Raw genomic sequence first — 17,811 nt, 5'->3', positions numbered from 1 at the left:
ATAGCAAAGAGTCTGCACCTTCTATCCAAGTTCTCCTCCTAGCGAGCCAGAAAATGTCCCCAGCTCACACAGGCAATCACTGTCACGGCATCAGCTCCACTGATTCCCTCCTCCATGCCCCACTGGCTCCCCCACCCCCCAGATCGCCTTACCTGGCTCTCCCCTCTCGTCATCCCAGCCGCGGCTCCCAGCCCAGCGGGCGGCCTGGGGCTCCCTTTCCTTCCTCACCCCTGCCCTCCAGAGCAGCTCCGCCGCGTCTCCCCTCTCGGCTCTCGCAGCCCAGGCGCTCCCGCCCTGCGGGAGGGAGAAAGAAGGCACCAGGCAAACACGAGGCGAAGTTGGCGCTCTGCTCGGCGAGCCCCGACTCAGAGCCAGGACGGAGCCCGGCTGCTGCACGCGCACGTGCAGAGAGTAAAGTGTTAGGAAGGAATTTGCCTTAAGCCCCACCTCCACCCAGCTCCCCATCCCCCACCCACCTTGACTCACACGTCCCCTCCCCCTCTCCCTGCTGTGGCTGGGTGGGGGGGGGGCCACTGGGCAGGAGTCGGACAGGGAACAATCACCCACCAGGCGTCTGGCTGGGCTAACCCGGTCCCCTTCCCAGCCCAGGGCTGGGCTGGGGCAACCCGCCGTGGCCGCAGCAAACCTTTGCGGTCTGCAGAGGAGAAGGCTGGGTCAGCCCTTAAAGTCCAAGGAGTGGGGAGCGCAGCCCACCTGCCATGGAGCAGGTTACCGGAGGCGGCACTGGCCCCCCACCACAGCCAGTGCAGGTCTCCAGCTCACAAGCTGAGCCTGATCAGCGACAGGGCCAGGGCCAGGGCCCAATGCTGCAGCTCCCTAGGGTTTAGGAAGGCAGAACGAGCAGGACTGGGCATCAGGCTGCCTAGGCTCTGTTCCCAGCTCTGTCACGGTGACCCCCGTTTCCCCTTCTTTAACATAGGGCTCATGTCACGCACCTCTCATGGGAATTGGGAGGGTTTTACAAAGTGCTTGGAGATCCTCAGCTAGGAGAGCACCATGGATACTGGGGGAAAGGGGCACCCCCTGTAACCCAGCTGTGGAGGGCAGGGCAAAGGGAGCAAAGGTGGAGATGGGAAAGAAGGGGAGCACCTGTAACGTCTAAGGGTCGGTCTGAGCCAGCGTGTGGAGCATGGGGAGATAGGCAAGGTGCGGGGAGGCTGCAGGGCAGTCTTACCTTCTGTAGGGCCTCTAGTTATACATTACATAGAATGAGCAGAAAGCAGCACTGTCCCAAACACCTCGAGAAAGGCAGAATAGCTCCCCAAATGACCCAAAACTGCCTAGGGAACATGAACTGATCAGGGAAGGCTTTTCCTTGTGCAGCAGAAGCAAAGGGAGGAGACGGGCCCGTCTGAAGAGCCCCGGCTTGGAACAGAATGCTAGCTATGCGGAGGCTGCCTGTACCTGCAGCTTCTCTCCCTCCTCCTGGCCTCCAGGGTTACAGAAAGCCAGCCAGGCTGCACAGACACTCTCTCCACTCTGCATTTCACTTCAGAAGAACAGCTGGGACTCGGGAGGATGCAAAGGGTGTGGTGGCAGGAGGTAGAAAAGGGAGTGGGTGAGGAGTGACAGTCACAAAGTAAATTGCCACCTACCCTCATAAGTGAGAGGCACTAGTAAAACACAGTTAGGGCCAGCAAGCACAGACCTGCCAGCAGAAAGATATCATCTCCTCCAAGTGCAACGTGTACCTGCCGGGCTGGGCCTCGACATGTGCACAGATCACAGCCGCAGGGGAGACATTTACCTCCAGCCCAGGCAGCTCTTTCTTGTCCTTACGAAACCCCAGTTCAAACATGCAATTGCTCCTTAATAGCACCTTTATATGCAGCCCATCCCTGGGTAGGAGGTAGGGGTCTGGGGCTGCCCTACCCACACATAGCACATGACCTGCTGCATCCTTCTGGGCTGGCACAGGAGCAACACCGTACCTCCTAGGCACACCAGCAGGGTCTCCTTCCTTGCTGCAGGTCACCAGAGACAAAGGCAGCATCATATGTCGGGGGGCATCAGCTAGTGGTTACAGCAGAGAGCTTTAAGTCTTTAATGTTTAGGTTCCTACGTTGCACTCATCACCACAGTATCTTGAGTGCCTTCCAGTAGTGCATTTAGTGCTGTGCTGAACCTTGGGGGCGATGCTCCTATAGGGGGCTGTCTTGTTTTGGGAGAGTTTTATTGCAATGTTTCCCAAACTTTTTGGCTCAAGGGCCACAGCTATCTTTTTTTACAACCTTGAGAGGCCACCAGCCTCCGCCGGCAGCCCAACCCCTCACTGCAGCCAGACAGAAAGAGTTCAGCGAGGAGGCTGCCTCCTCACTGATCTCTCCTCTCCCTGGCTGCAGCAGGGAAACCGCAAGTCCCATAGCCCCGTGCGCTCCATCTGGGTCCCTAGGCAGCAATTCCCTTCTCAGTCAGGGGAACGGAAGAGCAGTGCTTCCCTCCCTCTGGATCCAGCAGACACTGGACACTGCCCCTTTCCCCCACCCACACAGCACTGGCCTCTGTAGAATACCCAGCTCCTGCCCTGAGTGAGCAAGAGACCCAACTCCATTCCCAGCCCCGTAAGGGCCTTTCTTTTGACCCAGTCCTATAACATGAGAATCTGAACTCGCCTGCTGCTGGCATCACCCAGCTGGAAGGAACCTTGCTCTGGGACAGGTGGAACTGACAGCTTTGGGAAGGAAGACTGCATGGGGCATAATCAAAGCTGGGGAGTTTTATGACAGTTGTAGCTCTGCAACTGAGATAACAATCAGGGAGATCACAGGGAGAGCCAGCTGCAGGGTAAAAACTGAGCAGGAAGCAATAGCCACCGCCCCCCAGGAGCAGCAGCAGGGAACAAGCAGCAGGTGCACAACAGGAGCGAGGGTAGGCATCGGAAAGGTGAGAATCAGGTATTGGCCACTGCGGGAGCCAGGATGGACCTGAAATAAAAATGCCCATGTCTCTGTTCGCCCAGGGGCCTGCCTACACAGAAAGAGGTCTGTGCATGAGGGCACCCCTGCTAGGTAAAACCGGGGCCACAGATTGGTGCATGCATGCGAGTAGCTACACACATCACTTGCTGTATTCTGCTTTCTTTATGCTTCCCTCCTGTAGCAGATCTCACCCCTTTGGCCTCGCAGGGGTCCCTCCCTCTCCAGCCAAATGCTTATCTCACTCACTCACTCCAGCCACATGCTGCCAGTGGTAAGAGGAGAGGTTTCCCACTAATGCCCTTCTCTGCCACCCATCCCCATTAGAAGGATACAGAGTAATGAGGACTGCTCATAGCGAGGTATTGTTCCTGCTGCCCCAGAGCACAGAACTCTGCTCACCAGATGAGCCACCTCTGCAGCTTCCAGCCCAGCAATCTCCCCGTCTCTGGCAAACAAACAACGGCTTCTTTCTGCTGCTTTCTTTTAAAGTCACCACCTCCTCTCTGCCTGCTTGAAGCACTTCTGGTACTGGCCACTCCCAGGAAGAGCCTTCTCCCTTCCCTGAGCCTAAGGGCTTACCTTTGCATGACAGCTCCGCTCCTGCACAACCATGACAATAGGACCCATTCAGGGCCCCAGACGGGCTGTCCCTTCCCTATTCAGACTATTATCAGGTGAACAATTTGTGTTTCTAGAATGCTGGGGCTGGGAATTTCTTCCTTGATGTGCGCCATTTCCCCCCAAGGTGCTCCTCACTTAGAATCTCATACACAAAGTGACAGCACCTCAGTAGGGTCCGTGGTCACTTCCTCATAACAAATCTTACCAAAAATTATTCAGGAAGCCATTGTGTTTGAAGCAAGACAGTTCTAGCTCCTAGGTTCAGTGTTTTTGCCAGCAGCTCCCCTGAGCCTGCTGCTTATCCCTTACCTACCATCACGACACACAGGTGGGACAAGAGGAATGTGTGTCAGAACTTCCTCAACCTGTCTGCAACTGCATGCAGGGTGGTGACAGCAAAGGAGATTCAAGGCCTGCGACATCTCCTCCAAACATTACAAAAAAAGGAGGAGGGGGTCTTGCTCATTTTCAACTATTAGAAGTGTTAAATCAGTTTTTAATCCCTCCCTGGCCTTCTTTCTCCATCCAAGTAAAAAAAAAAAAAAAAGAAAGCCGTTACTTTTTCCCTTTTACAGGTTGCCTTTAAATCTCAACACCACAGCGACATAGGTAATATAGGTATAATTTCACACACTGCTGAAACGCAAATACCTCTGGGATGGAGTAAGGCAGCAGTTGAATATTACCCGGCTGTTCAGAGGAGCAAAGGAAGTGAGGAAGAACAAAAGTGAAACTGCAGAAGGAATTTACAGAGGGAGAATGGAAAGTCAACCAAGACAACAGAATTAACACCTCTACACTCAGGATTATTATTCTCTGGTTTTATGACAAGTGGGATCTTTAACAAGTAGCAGGATCTTGCTTCTACATCCCATCAGAAAGATAGCAACTTCGAGCAGAATAGCCAATGTATTCCACAGTCATAGAACTGTGCTCCAGAACATGAGTTTTAATTAAAAAATAGTCTAGTCTCCCTGGCCATAAAGAAAACCCTGAAACGGTTAACATAATGTAACTGATGCAGGGATGTTTTCCTGAGTCTGCCACCAGCCTGCATCACGCTGTTCATCTGAGTCATGCCCATGTATCAAACCCCCCTCCAGCCAGTTGGATCATTATTACACACAGTTCTATGGCTACAGCACCTAAGCTCATATTCCATAAATTAATAGAAAAATTACCACACCCTCTATTCTCTGACAGAATTACAGTGCTCAGATAAGGAACCAGGACAGATTCCCCCCCTCCCCCCCCACACCCTAATCTTATTCTATAGCAGCTTGCTCCATAAATCTATGGAGTAAGGATATTAGAATCTAGTCATGAGTAATGCCCCCAGAATCTCAGGCTTTTAAGTAACGTTGCCACCATAGGTACAGGTAGATACCATGGGAATTTAGAAGGGAAAGAGTCCAAGTAGGCCATTGAAACAGTAGCAGTCCCCATCCTTGCATAGCCTCACCTACACTTGGAGGGACATTTTTTCCCCTTTAGATGTCAGTGTCATATCTATGCCACGCCTGAGTTAATGCTTTCCCTCTTCTCTCTGATAGGACACAACAGCCTCTGATGGGACACACTGAACACCCCTCTCTACCTGCAGTCAAGCAAGAGAGGGGAAAAGGAAGAGTCCCCTGGCTGATGGGACACACCCCATCCACCTCTGCCTTGCCTATGGAGAAGCTAGGAGCATTCACCCAATTTCAGCCTTCAGACAGACAGCTTTGTGGGGATACAGAGGCAGCAAGAAATGATGTGCTGGGCTGAACTCAAGTGCAACAACCTGGACAGCAGGCATGTGAAGTCAGCTTTCTCCCATGCCACAGGGAAAGCCAGCAGCATGAGGACATGCACCAGACACCTGTGACACCAGCCCAACCATCAGAGCCAGTCCAGTGGCTGTAGCAGCTGCTGCTCCTTGGCTGGTCTCCAGGCCCCTCATGGCAGTTTCTCACACACAGTTCAGCAGGGAGCCTTTTGGACATGGTAAATGACACACCTGAGATAATTTAGTGCTGATAACAGGCCATAGCTGAGCAGACCTTGAAAGAACCTGTGTGTGTCACACTTGCCAGAGCCCAAGGCCAGGTCTACACTAGAGACTTTTGCTAGTATAACAATGTCAAGGGGGTGATATTATTCTGACATTTCTGTACCAGCAAAAGCCCTCGTGTGCCACAGCTTTACCAGCAAAAAAGGGCTTTTAGCGGTGTACATTTTTTGCTTGCTGAACCAATGTACCAGCAAAAGCACTTCTTTGCCGTTATAAGCTGCATCTACAGTAGGAGGCTTTTGCCAGCATAGCTCTACCAGCAATCCCTCCTAGTGTAGACCTGGCCTAAATGAGATCTCCGTGCACCAGCACCAACCTCCAGCTCCCCCATGGGCTTAAGTAAAAAGTCTTCAGCCTTCTCCCTCCCTTCCCCTGGATTGCACACACAGCAGGCAGCCAAGTGTGATGGAGGGAGGAAAAGCTGCCCCAGCAGGGCCCCCACTCACACTGTGGACAGTTTGAATTTATTGCCAGCTGGGGAAGGTGAAGTCCTTCCCTGGGAGAGAAATGAAAACAAAGCATCATTATCAGAACGTTAAACTGATCCAAGCCATAAAATCAATCCAGACAGTGGATGGACAGGAGGGTTCTGTGCAATAAGTACTTCTGTGGGATGATCAGTCATCAGGATGATGATGAACAAGATGGTCATGTTTTATGGACACCAGAGGACAACAGTCCATAGCCAACATCCCTGCTAGTTCTTGCCCTCCCCACAATTCACTTTCAATAACTTGACTGTATGAGGTAGCATTGATTTTGGCAGCCCTGCCCCTCTCTCTGCTGCTCTCCCAACCCCCAAACTCAGTGTGAACACAGAGCTTGGCATGTTTTTTTAAAAGTCTCCCTATAAGAAAGACTTTATGCAACCCTTTTCCCTGCCACATCTGGGCCCTGAACAGAACAGCACTGGGTTCAGGGATGCAGCAAAACTGACCCCAGGGAGCACTGCTGACCAGGGAAGGGGAGACGGGGAACACACTATCAATGGGGCCAGGCCAGTATCATAGTAGTATCATGGTAGTCCCAGAGGCTCCAGTTGAGACAGGGCCTCACTGTGCTAAGTACTGTACAGACACACCGGCTAGGTTTACACTTAAAATGCTACAGCGGCACAGCTGCTGTAATGCTTCAGTGGAGACACTTACTACAGCAACGGGCGGGGGTCTCCAAACCAGATGCCAGCTCATGCTAAAGTCCCCATGTCTCAATGGAACACTGACAAACACAATTGGAATCAGTCTGGCTTACCTGTGTGCTAGCATTGTTAAAACATTCTTCTAATTTGAATACTATGTTTAATGTTTAGACTTTAATTAATGCAGCAACTCACAGGCATTCAGTGACCTCACTTATGACATCTGTATTCCACATTGTAAGGTAATATTTGAATGGTTGTATTGTGATCCTCTGTGACTGTGTAAGTCACCAGACAGGAAAGAGACATTCACTAGTGTGAAGTACTGACCTCCTACAGGTTTTATGATCTGCCCAATGGGAAAAGTCCAGTGATACCAGATGGACTATTGTGGGACATTAAAGAGGACAAAAGACATTGGTTGTTCTGCACGCCCCCCCCCATGAAGATGAGTCATACAAACAGATTCCTCACATCAACTATGTTTGCAGCTCAGAGCACAAGGGAGGACAGCGATAAAAAACCCTAACAAGAAAGAACCGGATCTCTCTGCTACTTAGATTCTGAGGGGCAAAGTTTTCTAGACATAAGCAAGAGATCCCAGTGTTTAGCATGGGTTAGCCCTAAAGGACATACTTATTACTTTTTTGTGTAACTCATTTGTGTATATATGTTTCCCTGCTTTAACCTTGTAAATAATTCTCTTTTTTTCCTTTTCCTACTTAATAAATCTTTATATAGTTTATTAGCGGATTGGCTACAAGCATTGTCTTTGGTGTGAAATCTAAGGTGCAATTGACATGGGATACGTCCCAGTCCGAAAGGGCCAGTCAGCAACCAGAATGTTGCTTGGTGTAAGGGACCATCTATCACAAAGATATGCTCACCTGCGTGGCAAGATAGATCAGAGTACCCAAGGGGACCATTTGATTCCATGTTAAGGCTGGAATAGTGCCTGAGGAGTTTACTCTGGATAATTAGTGAGTGACATCTAAGTATAAAACTCACAGCGAATCTGAGGTTTGTGCCCTGGTTCTTAACAGTCTACCCTGAGTTGGTACTCATGCTCTCAAGTCACTGCAGGCAGTTTTACAGCTAGGACAAAGAATTATTTCATCGACTTCGTGCTGTCTACGCTGGGGTCAGATCAGTTTCACTATGTCACTCAGAAGGGTGGATTTTTCACACTTCCAAGATGAAGCTATGCCAATGTAACATTTCAGTGTAGACCAGCCTATAGTGAGAGGCAGGCCCTGCCTCGGAGAGTTTACAATCAAAATAGACAAGACAGCGGAAGGGTGGGAAGAGAGGCACAGAGGGGCAGTGACTTGCCCAATGTCATTCAGCAGGTCAGTGGCAGAGTAGGAATAGAACCCAGGTGTCCAGTCCCCCAGGCCAGTGTTCTGCCGACTAGCCCCCTTTCTAGGAGCTTGCCATGCAGTGAGAACAGAACAGCATCATGGGGAATTAAAGCCCATGCTGGGGAGATTCTGACTTCCAACTTGGTTGATAGATTAATTCCTCTGTCCCATTAGCTTTTGCTATAACTCTTGGAAGAACAGGTTCAGGAGGAAGAAGAGCCATGTCTCCCCTTCCTACCACACATATGCCCTCACTGCCAAAAGGAGGCAGCACAGACTAGTAACACCAGGGCTGGCTCAAGCCTGCCACTCTGCAACTGTACCTCTCTGGCTGGGGGCACCAGTGAGAAAAGATATCTGCCCTCCCCTTCACACTGCTGACATTTGTTACTAGAAGGGATTTTATTTTCCATATGAAGCCCAAGGTAGCTTGAACTTACTGCCAGCCTGGTGAGGTAGCATTGAGCCAGACTCCTCTGCTCCTGCCTCCAGTCTAACCAGGGTGCCCATAGCAGGTGGGTAGTATAAAAAGAGTGCAGTACCTGATGCTAGGACACAAGATAGTGTGCCTGCTCTGGGACATGCACTGCACTGGAATACCAAGGGATGGGGGGTCTCTGTAAGAGGGATGAACAACATGGGGGAAGATGAGCACTATATGCAGATCATAAATTATTTGCAAGCTGGCGATGGAATCACCAGCCATGACAGTGGCTTTCTAGGTCAAGTACTTTGCAACCCAGCTGAACTGCATGGTTGATTTATTCCTGTGCTGAGTCCACCAGCCCAGCAATTATCCTGTAAACACAGAAGGGGAAATGTGTGCTCACTTTGACGGAACATTATTTTGTTTGACTGGAAAGGCATAAACCGTCTATAAAATCACTTTAACCAAAGAGGTTTTGGTGGTCAATAACAAGCCAACCCAGGGAATTAAAAGGACAAACTCCCCACACCTGCATAGCTTATCTATATCTGTGTTTCTCAACCTTTTAAGTAGCAAGTACCCCCTAACTTCTGAAAATTTTAATAAATACCCCAACACTCAATTTTCCACTCTGGGAGCTGGGACCGGGCAGGAAGCGGCCTGCCTCCCTTCACTGGGTTTTTTGCCACGTACCCCTTGCCTGTGTCTCACATGCTCCCAGGGGTACACGTACCACAGGTTGAGAAACTATGATCTATATCATCCCTCTGGACTGTGTGTGTGTTGGGAGTGGGGGGTGGGAACTGGGGGTTCCCTTTCCCACAGGGAAGGGACAGAGGAGTGAAATAAGCAAAGCTTTGGAGTTTGGCTAAGCAACCTCCCTGGGGAGAGGGAAATGGTAAGAGAATGCAAATACCTGAAGGGCATGAATGAATACCAAGCAAGGAGAGGGATTAGTAACACCAAATCCACACACTTCATGGCCTAAGCACTTTACAGAGCTCTCTAATTAAAGCATTGAGAGTGCTGATTATTTGGGGAGGGGAGATGAGAAAGACAGGGATGAAGGAAGGATATAGGCTGAGTCCTAGGAAAAGCTTCCTAGAGACTGGCAATTAGGAATGGACAGGTGAGGATGCATTTCACCCTGTAGTGGCTGCATCACTATGCTGGGACTTCATGGTTTTTAATTTCTCTTGACAATTTAACACTGGCCGTGAGCAGAGGACAGAGGAGATCAAGAGAAAGTGGGAGAGGGACGTTTGAGGGGCTTGATGAGAATGCTAAGGGTGGGATCAATCAAAAAAGTATCAAAGCCACACTGAGGTCTCCTGCCTTATGGGAAGGTCTGACCTTGACTATCAGCTGCCGAATCATCCATGCTGTGTCCCCCAAACCAGGTTAGTCACCACCTCTCAGATATAGCTGCACAGAAGGCCCTTGTTCAGAGTCCTTATCTGGCTCAGGGTGGGAAGGAACCAGAAACTACTGCTGCTGAATGTCCTGCAGAGATGCCAGGAGCCGTCAGAGATCTGCACTGGGCTCCTTAGGGGCAGGTTGCCCAGCTGGCTAGCAAGAACAGCACTTTGCTAGTGCAGGTGATGAAGGAAACATCTCAGCACAGTCACATTAAAAATAAAGAAGTAAAAATACCAACCCACTTACATTTGAGATTCATTTGGGTCCCCACAACACAGTGTCCTGCTGGGAAGGAGGAGGCCGCAGGGCTTCTCGACTCTGCCTCCTATCACTGGTGTGGGTATGTTAGTAGGCAATGCTGCAGCCTGGCCATTTAGACCAGAGCTGTCTGTGTTATGAGGTCAGCAGTGGAGGGAATAACCTTGGCTGCACCAGACCCCCAGCACAGGCAGCAGCTCCGTAGGAACATGACCAAAGCGGCAAGCTCAGGCTGAACCATGAAGCCAGCCCATGGCAGAGCTGGGAACAGGATGTAGGAGCCCTGACTCAAACAAGAGGCAGGGGTAAGGCACTGCCTTCTGAAGTGAAGTGCTCTGGCTTTAGCTTTGCCCCATGAAAGCAGGAAGGGGGAGGAGAGCAGGGGGCAGCCTGTCACTCACTCCTATTCTTAGGCCTTTTCTTCTCCCATTTCCTTTGTTTCAATCTTCAATGAACAGGAAGAAAAGGGAAGGAGCCTTGACAAATCCGATCAAGGTTCAGACAAGCCAGGCCATGCACTAATGAGGGGAGAGGGGGGCAGCAGAGAATGGCAGCCCCAAAAAATGTTTGGTGCAGAGAGGGAGAGAGATTCATGCCAAACAGGGCCACGAGCCACAAAGGGTAGGTCTCCAGTCTGATTTTTAAAAATTGCTATGGGGTCCCTTCTGAGCCCTCCACTCTAAAATGAATCTTTCCATTGCTCTCCCGAATCCTTTAATTCTCGAGTGAAGCAGCCCAGGCCTCTGCCACTGTGTCCAGCTGAGCTTGGAATTCAGCGATGAAAGGTTCTCTGGAAACAAGAGGATTTGAGGAGGGGAATCTCCAAACGTGCATTGAAGGGACATGCCTTTATAACAGACACAAAGGCAAGATGATCATCCTTTGCCCACCAGGGTTTAGGTGGACAAAAGGAGGAATGTTCTTCCTTCTCCTTTTAACAGGCAGATGCTGTGGGAAGCTAACAGGAGTCCCAGGGGCTATCCTGTGGACTCAGCACACCCCATACCCTGTCATGAGGAGTGGTGCCCAGCAGCAAGGGACTGAGTAGGGCGTACCACTAAATAGAGAGGGAACCAGCAGTCCCAGTGTCCTTCCCCATCTTACATTCTACCCTAAACTCACTGGTCTGGGCAAGAGGAGGCAGGAATAACAGGAGAATGAGTATGTTTAACATCTCTGCAAGAGGAGTAAGAAAACCAACCTTTGGAGGATGCTGAGATGACAGGGCTATCAGGAACTCTGGGAGCAGCTGGCTCCTGTGCCGCAGCTCTGGTGGTAACACATTGGTTGAGGGCAAGCTCCCCCAGTTACAGGTTCATGGCTTCAGGGGGCAGAGAGAAGGGGTCGCACCGGGGCTTCTGGTTCCAGTTAAGTTTGGGGTCGTCCCTTCTCACCATCACCTGGAAACCCAAAAGACAAAAGTACCTAGTCAAAACAAAGGGAGAGGGGGAAGAGATCAGGGGCCAGCCCCAGGAACAGCCCCAGAGGTGCAGAGGGCAAGGTGGAAAATCCTGAGTGTGAAGTCATCCTGAAGAAGGAGACGACCAGGGGCACAAGCATAGAGGACCCTGCACCTTTACCAGCCCCGTCCCCTATAAGTCCCAGCAAGGGGACAAACTCACTTGAGCAGACTCCTCAAATCTGGGCATCGGGTCACTACAGTAAATAGGCTCAGAGCTGCAACTCAGTGCGGCCCAGGCCCCCAAGTTCCAAGGACTGGCTCTGGATGGAGGTTTATTCCTTCAGGATCCTTGTATCTCTGGTCAAACCCGTCTTAACCAAACTCTCAACTGATCAGCAACATTTGGTTGCTCAATACAGCTGGTCTAAAGGGTGAGGCTGTAATGAACCGGCATGGTCCTGTGGAGAAAGCAACGGGTTGGAACCAGGACTCCTGGGTTCTGTTCCTTTCACTGGCTGCATGTGGTCTTGAGAGAGTCCCTTCTCCTATCAGTGCATCTCTCGCTTCTCCCACCCCAGTGAAGTGCTTTGATCTCTATACAGGAAGTGCTACACGTAGTGTCAAATTGGACCAGAAACTTTGGGGCTACCAGAGCATGATTAAGACAGGTGTTGCCTGTTGGGAGTTCTCCCTAGTGCAGGACTCTGGCTTTTCCCCTTCATACAGCATATGCAAAGGAATGGACAGAAGCAGCATGGAACAACATTTGTTTAAATTGGTGAGCATCAAAAAATTAGCAACCCTGATGTGAGCCCCAGGGACATACCATGGGCAGACACACATGAGAAGAGCCAGGAGTATCCAGACAGGGGCTTTCCAATACTAAGCAGCAGTAAGGCAGGAGAGAAGAACCATAGCATTATTGGCATGAAGCAGACACTGGTGCCTTAAAAGTCTCTTCCACCCAGTTTAGGTGAAACCCAACTCCCTCAGGCAGAGATCTCATTCAGCAGTACTTTCCCCTTTCCCCAAGGTCATGCAGATTCACTTGCTTTGCCTGAGAAATACAGGCTAGGACAGAGGAGAGAGTGAGCTGCCATGTGCAAATACTACAGTTACATAGCAGTATGGGTGGATAGACAGTGTGACATGACGGATGGCACATCTCCTCTCTCCAAGCCACAGACATCCTGCAAAGGCTCTTGCATGGAGACAAGTGCAGGGCTCTGACCTCCAGCTGTACTTGGTGATTCCCAAGATTCAACATCCCCTTTCACGCCTCTTTAGCCTCTGACGTCTGACACTAGATTCAGGTTATCATACCAGGCCCCAAAATAGAGGAAAGACATTTACTATTGTATTTCCCTTCTCTTGTGCATTTCATGTGAGCACCTCATGGCAACGCTTGGCCAAATTTACTCCTCACATCCATCCCACCATGAGGTAGCAAAGCATCATCTCCATTTCACAGACAGGGAAATGGAGGCACAGTGTGGTGAAGTAATTTGCCCATGGCCATACAAGAAATTTGCAGCACACTGTAAAGAGAACCCTGGAGCTCTCATTCTAAGTCATTGCTCCCCACCCTTGTTCTAATGGCTAGACACCACGCCCTCCCTTCGAGAAACACAGGAGCTGTGGAATAGCAAGAAGCACAGCAGAGCATGATTGAGGTGCTCTGGTAGGGTGGTATAGGGGAGGTTTTCACAGTACCAGTAGGCCTGGGCCCAGCCCATAGGCTATTGCCCTGTTCAGGAGAAGCCCAGGATTCTCTGGCAGGTGGGGTAGAGAAGAGACACGCACTTTTCAGTTTTCTTATCACTGAGGCTTTGGGCCCCATTGATGTCAGATGCTCTGGCAGTGAGCCACTGAAGATATGGTCTGCAATCCGATTCTTCATCTTCCAAATGAGACTTCAGGGTAAATTAAAGACCAGTTAATGAAGTTGTGGTGTAGTTGTCACAACTCTGCTGTGAGAATTCCTGCTGGCTCCACTGTTGGCAGCTCTGCCAGGAGGAGACAGGATGTTCCCATAGTTTAAATTTTTCCTACCTCAGCAGGAGAAGCGCCTCCTTCAAAGCTGAGTATGGGAGGGAGGGAGGGGAAGTGGGGTGTGCAGGAAGGGAACAACTCCATATGCCAGTTAATCCTGAGTTAATGAAGTTGGAAGCCTTGTCAGACTAATTTTTCTGCCCTTCAGGAGATGTAAGGCTTGACCACCTTCCCCGAGCGAGCTCTAGGCTCATTATAGAGATCTGGAAAGAAAGAGCATCCCTTTTGTACCCTTTGTGGGTTCTTTATCAAGTACAGAGTTTATGTAAAAATTTAACCTGGACAGGTTATATATTTTTACATTTTAAATTCAGGTCTCATCTTCCCTACTTCTCCTAGAAGACTACGACCAACTGGAGAACTAACACCACCACACAAAAGGCACCAGACAGAGAAGAGACTGGAACTTTTTAAGGTCAACCCAAACTTTTTGTCAACCCAAAGAGTTGGAAAAGAAAGCTTTCACTAATGAAGAGTCAAACACCTCCCTCCATCCCTTTCAGTCAAGAGCTGAAAAAAAGCTCCTATTCCACTTCACTCCGTACCCCGCAGAGGCCTCCAGCAAAAACACGGAAGACCAGACTTGACCCCGATGCTGTTCCTCAGGGAAAATGCAGATAATTTTTTTGGAGAATGGGGAAGATGCTCTCAGGCCCCTTTCATCCACCATAAAGAAACAAAGGCACAAGCCCAATCTCTCACCAACACATTTTGGAGATCCCCCTTTAACACAATACACCAAGCCTAGCACGCTCCCAAGCCCCAAGATGGCTCCCTTCCATTGAACTCCACCTCCTCATCACCGAGAATGAGCTTGGGAGAACAGGCCAGGTTTGTAGCATTCCAAGGTTCACCAAAGCCAGGCACTGACACCAGCCCTCTCCAGGAGGCCATTGGCTCATACACTTTAAATGACTGCACCTTCCATGCTATCAGATGGGGAGAAAGGTATCACTCAGGTCACTAGTTCCCAAACTCTACAGAATAAAGCTAACACTGTTGCCGGGTGAGGTTTGAAATCCGACAGCACATGCAGACCCCAGAGCTCAGGTGCACCTGCCATCTGCTCTAGCTGCAACTTCCTGATTGTTTCAAGGTGCAGCCCCCTGCAAAGCATGGTCAAAAGCTTAACTTTAGCGGGAGAAAGGCCCGGATCACCCAAGCAAAGTCCAGACCTAAAAGGAAAAGGTGCAGTTACCTTGCCAATCTCTGACAATGAACAGCATACCTCACAACTGCTGCCACCTAGACATCCAGGAGCAGATGGGAACCCAATAAGCAGAGGCAACTAGAATCCTTCCTTTTGGAGTTAGAGACGTGTCAAGCACAGCACAAAATACATACTTAGGGCAACTGCTATGGTATGTAACAGTCCCCCACAGTATCTAGCTAGAACAAAACGGAAGTATGCAATCTCCAAGCAGGCTAGAGAAGGCAGCAGACAGACAAGAAAGGGAGTTATAATGACTTGTGTTAATAGAATATGAAAGTCTATCCTGCTTTCCCCTCTCCTTGGAAAACCCCTCCCACTGCTTTTCCTGAACTGTCCTCTGGGGTCTTGTCTCATCTCAGACTGAAAGGTCTTCAGGGCAGGAAGCCTCTCATATTAGGTTTGTAAAATAGGTTGACTTCACTGTGAACACAGTACAGTTCCCTGTCTGCAGAATTAGCTATTCAATGTCAGTTGTAACTGCAGTTAGTGGGCTCTGCTAAGGGAGCGTATTCTTCTAATCTAGATAATATAGTCTTAGTAACTATCTGCAGCAAGAGAGACCTCAGTTAAGATAGAAACTTCAATTATCCACATGGAACGGGGAAGGGGAGGAGGAGGGAATGGGATACAGAATAATTCAGATGAATATGGAGTTGGATAATTGAGGGACCTTCCAGTGTAGTTAATATACAGTGGGGAAGCCAATCGTGTTTTGATTAAACAAGGTTCTGATGATGCATTACCCATAGGGGTCCTTAATACCAGGAGACATCAAGGTCATAGGGGAAGTGACCTTTCCAGAGACATGTGGCAACAACCTGCTGCTCCTAATCACCAAGGAGCAGCTCACCTCACACTGTCAGATTCCAAATACTCCAAATTGTTTACAAAGTATCCTGGCTGGGACCTGTGAAAAATTCACAGCCTGGTGGGACTGAGGCTAGGGCAGCCTCCCTCTTTGGGATAACAGAGAGGAAAGGGGGACACAGTGAGGAAGGGTTTTAAGAAGGCAGCCATGCCTTGGGAAGGGCAGAAAGATCTAACTAGTTTAGGACTGGCTGATCCCTGGCTAATAACAAGAAACCCCAAGCCATTGTTACTCATCCCCAATTGCTGGATTTCAAATGGCACCATTCACTTCAGATTCTGGAGAATCAGAACAGCTTCTTGCTTGAAACTCATTCATCAATTCAGACAGATTTAGGACATTATCGGAAAGATAACACAGCAGTGAATATGCTGCCAATGATTCAGACAGAGAACACAGGGACGCTGGGATAAGCGAGGGGCCAGAAATAAAAGGCATTGCCAGTATGAGCAATTCCAAACAACAGGAGCCAAATAATGATAGCTCCAGGCCCTGGATGGATTTCTGGAAAAGGCATTCGGACACATGAGGCAGACACCACTACCCTGTAACTGTGCTCCATGCACAGGAGGTGTTACTTAAACAAGACACTGCACTTAATCAAGCAGAAATTAGCCTTCTTGGCAATGTGTCCTGTCCCAGTTAGAGACAGGAAGGGTAGAGGCACTAGGAGAGCAATGGTAGGCATTTGGACCAGGCTACAAGAGGTAAGTATCCCCACCTCTGGCCCAATTGCCCCAGCCCTGGCCCCTTGCTCCAGGGACCAACCCCCTTCCCACCCTCTTGCTCCAGGGGCCAACCCCCGTCCCACACCATGCCCCGACCGGGCAGGCAGGCTCTGTGTCAGCTGCTCCCAGCCTGGCTCTGTAGGCAGCAGGTGAGTCTCAAGGGAGAGGGGAGTGGGGTAGAGAGCAAACAATGGGGAGGAAGAGGAGTGAGCAGGGGGGTGGAGCCTTAAGGGAAGAGGTAGGGCAGGAGGTGGGGCATCAGGGAAAGAGGCAGGGTGGGGCAGGGGTGTTCAGTTATAACCTTCAGACTCCTGGAAGTTGTGCCACAATGTCATTTCAGGTGCTTCTGGCTTAGGAGCAGCATTGCTAGGAATAACTAAGGTTCTGTGCCCAACTCTACAGGAGCTGATCTCCCCAAGTACAGTCTAGACTGGCAGATTCTAGACAGCTAGAGTGCAAGCTGCTGGCAGAAGAGCAAGTTGGAGATCTTGCACTGAGAGGATGGAGCACTGATTGGACTGCACAGTCGGTTTCCTTTCGGTTTTATTCTCATACCAAGATTAGTGCGGAGTCTGCACTCTTCCGCCTTACTGTTCCCTGAACTGCAGCCAAGGGACTTCCAGTAACCTACAGCTTCCATTATCCAAGCTGAGCTTTAACAGCAAGTTGTTGAGAAGCCTGAACTTTGATTTGCACAGTGAAACACCTTGCCTCACCCATGGGCTACTTCCCACATACCCCAATGAGTCACCTTCCTGGATAGGGGCGGGTGGGGTGGAGAACAGAGGTGATTTAGCCAAAAAGGAGAGCACAGAGGGGGAACAGATACAGAGTAGATCAGGGAGGTTTGCACCCTGGGTGAAACCTCTGCCAGAGTGTCCCGTACTTAGTGACAGACTAGCACTGTTTGGTCATGTCCCAAGCCAGAGGACTCCAACCATCTGATTAGATCAGGCTGCCCAACAGCTTGTCTTCAAAGCTGCTGTCTGGCAGGGCCTGGGCGTTTCATTGAAAAATTACATCACAGCAGCTCAGATAGGTTGCAGTTGATATCATGAGTGCTGCTGCTGCACATCCCCAGAGTCAGGGTCAGCATGTTCCCGGCATGAATTTAGGCTCAGCACCTCTCAAGCATGTGTTAAATTTCTTTTCACACACCTCTCTTCTGACACAAGACGTTCCTTATGCTCAATACCCCATCTCCAGGTGCTCTGTACAGGAGAGCCCAGAGGTGCTGCTGCATGTAATAAGAAACTGGGCCTAACTCATATGATTAAGAGATTGGAAACGCCTATGAGATCCCATCTACTCCAAACTGGGGCAAGACTGTCC

At 50.0% G+C, this 17,811-nt stretch overlaps 1 protein-coding gene across 4 annotated transcripts in view; it reads right to left on the bottom strand.

Annotated features, from left to right (window-relative positions):
- Positions 1–17,811, bottom strand: part of LARGE2 (LARGE xylosyl- and glucuronyltransferase 2) — a 40,537-nt gene that overhangs the window by 20,494 nt on the left and 2,232 nt on the right. For 2 of the 4 annotated variants that reach the window (XM_067557622.1, XM_067557626.1), the window contains exons 2-3: positions 11,418–11,616; positions 153–294 (exon numbers count right to left, since the gene is read on the bottom strand). The gene's annotated coding sequence lies outside the window, so the exon portion shown is untranslated. Of the gene's footprint in view, positions 1–152; positions 373–11,417; positions 11,617–17,811 lie in introns of those variants that run through there. The other 2 variants (XM_067557624.1, XM_067557623.1) reach the window with 2 other exon arrangements.

Source organism: Emydura macquarii, unplaced genomic scaffold (assembly GCF_026122565.2).
Source record: "Emydura macquarii macquarii isolate MOO-44397 ecotype Brisbane River unplaced genomic scaffold, CSIRO-AGI_Emac_v2 contig_1876, whole genome shotgun sequence".
Lineage (NCBI taxonomy): Eukaryota > Metazoa > Chordata > Testudines > Chelidae > Emydura > Emydura macquarii.
The sequence above is the reverse complement of the archived record's forward strand: the minus strand, read 5'-3'. Positions and strand labels throughout refer to the sequence as shown.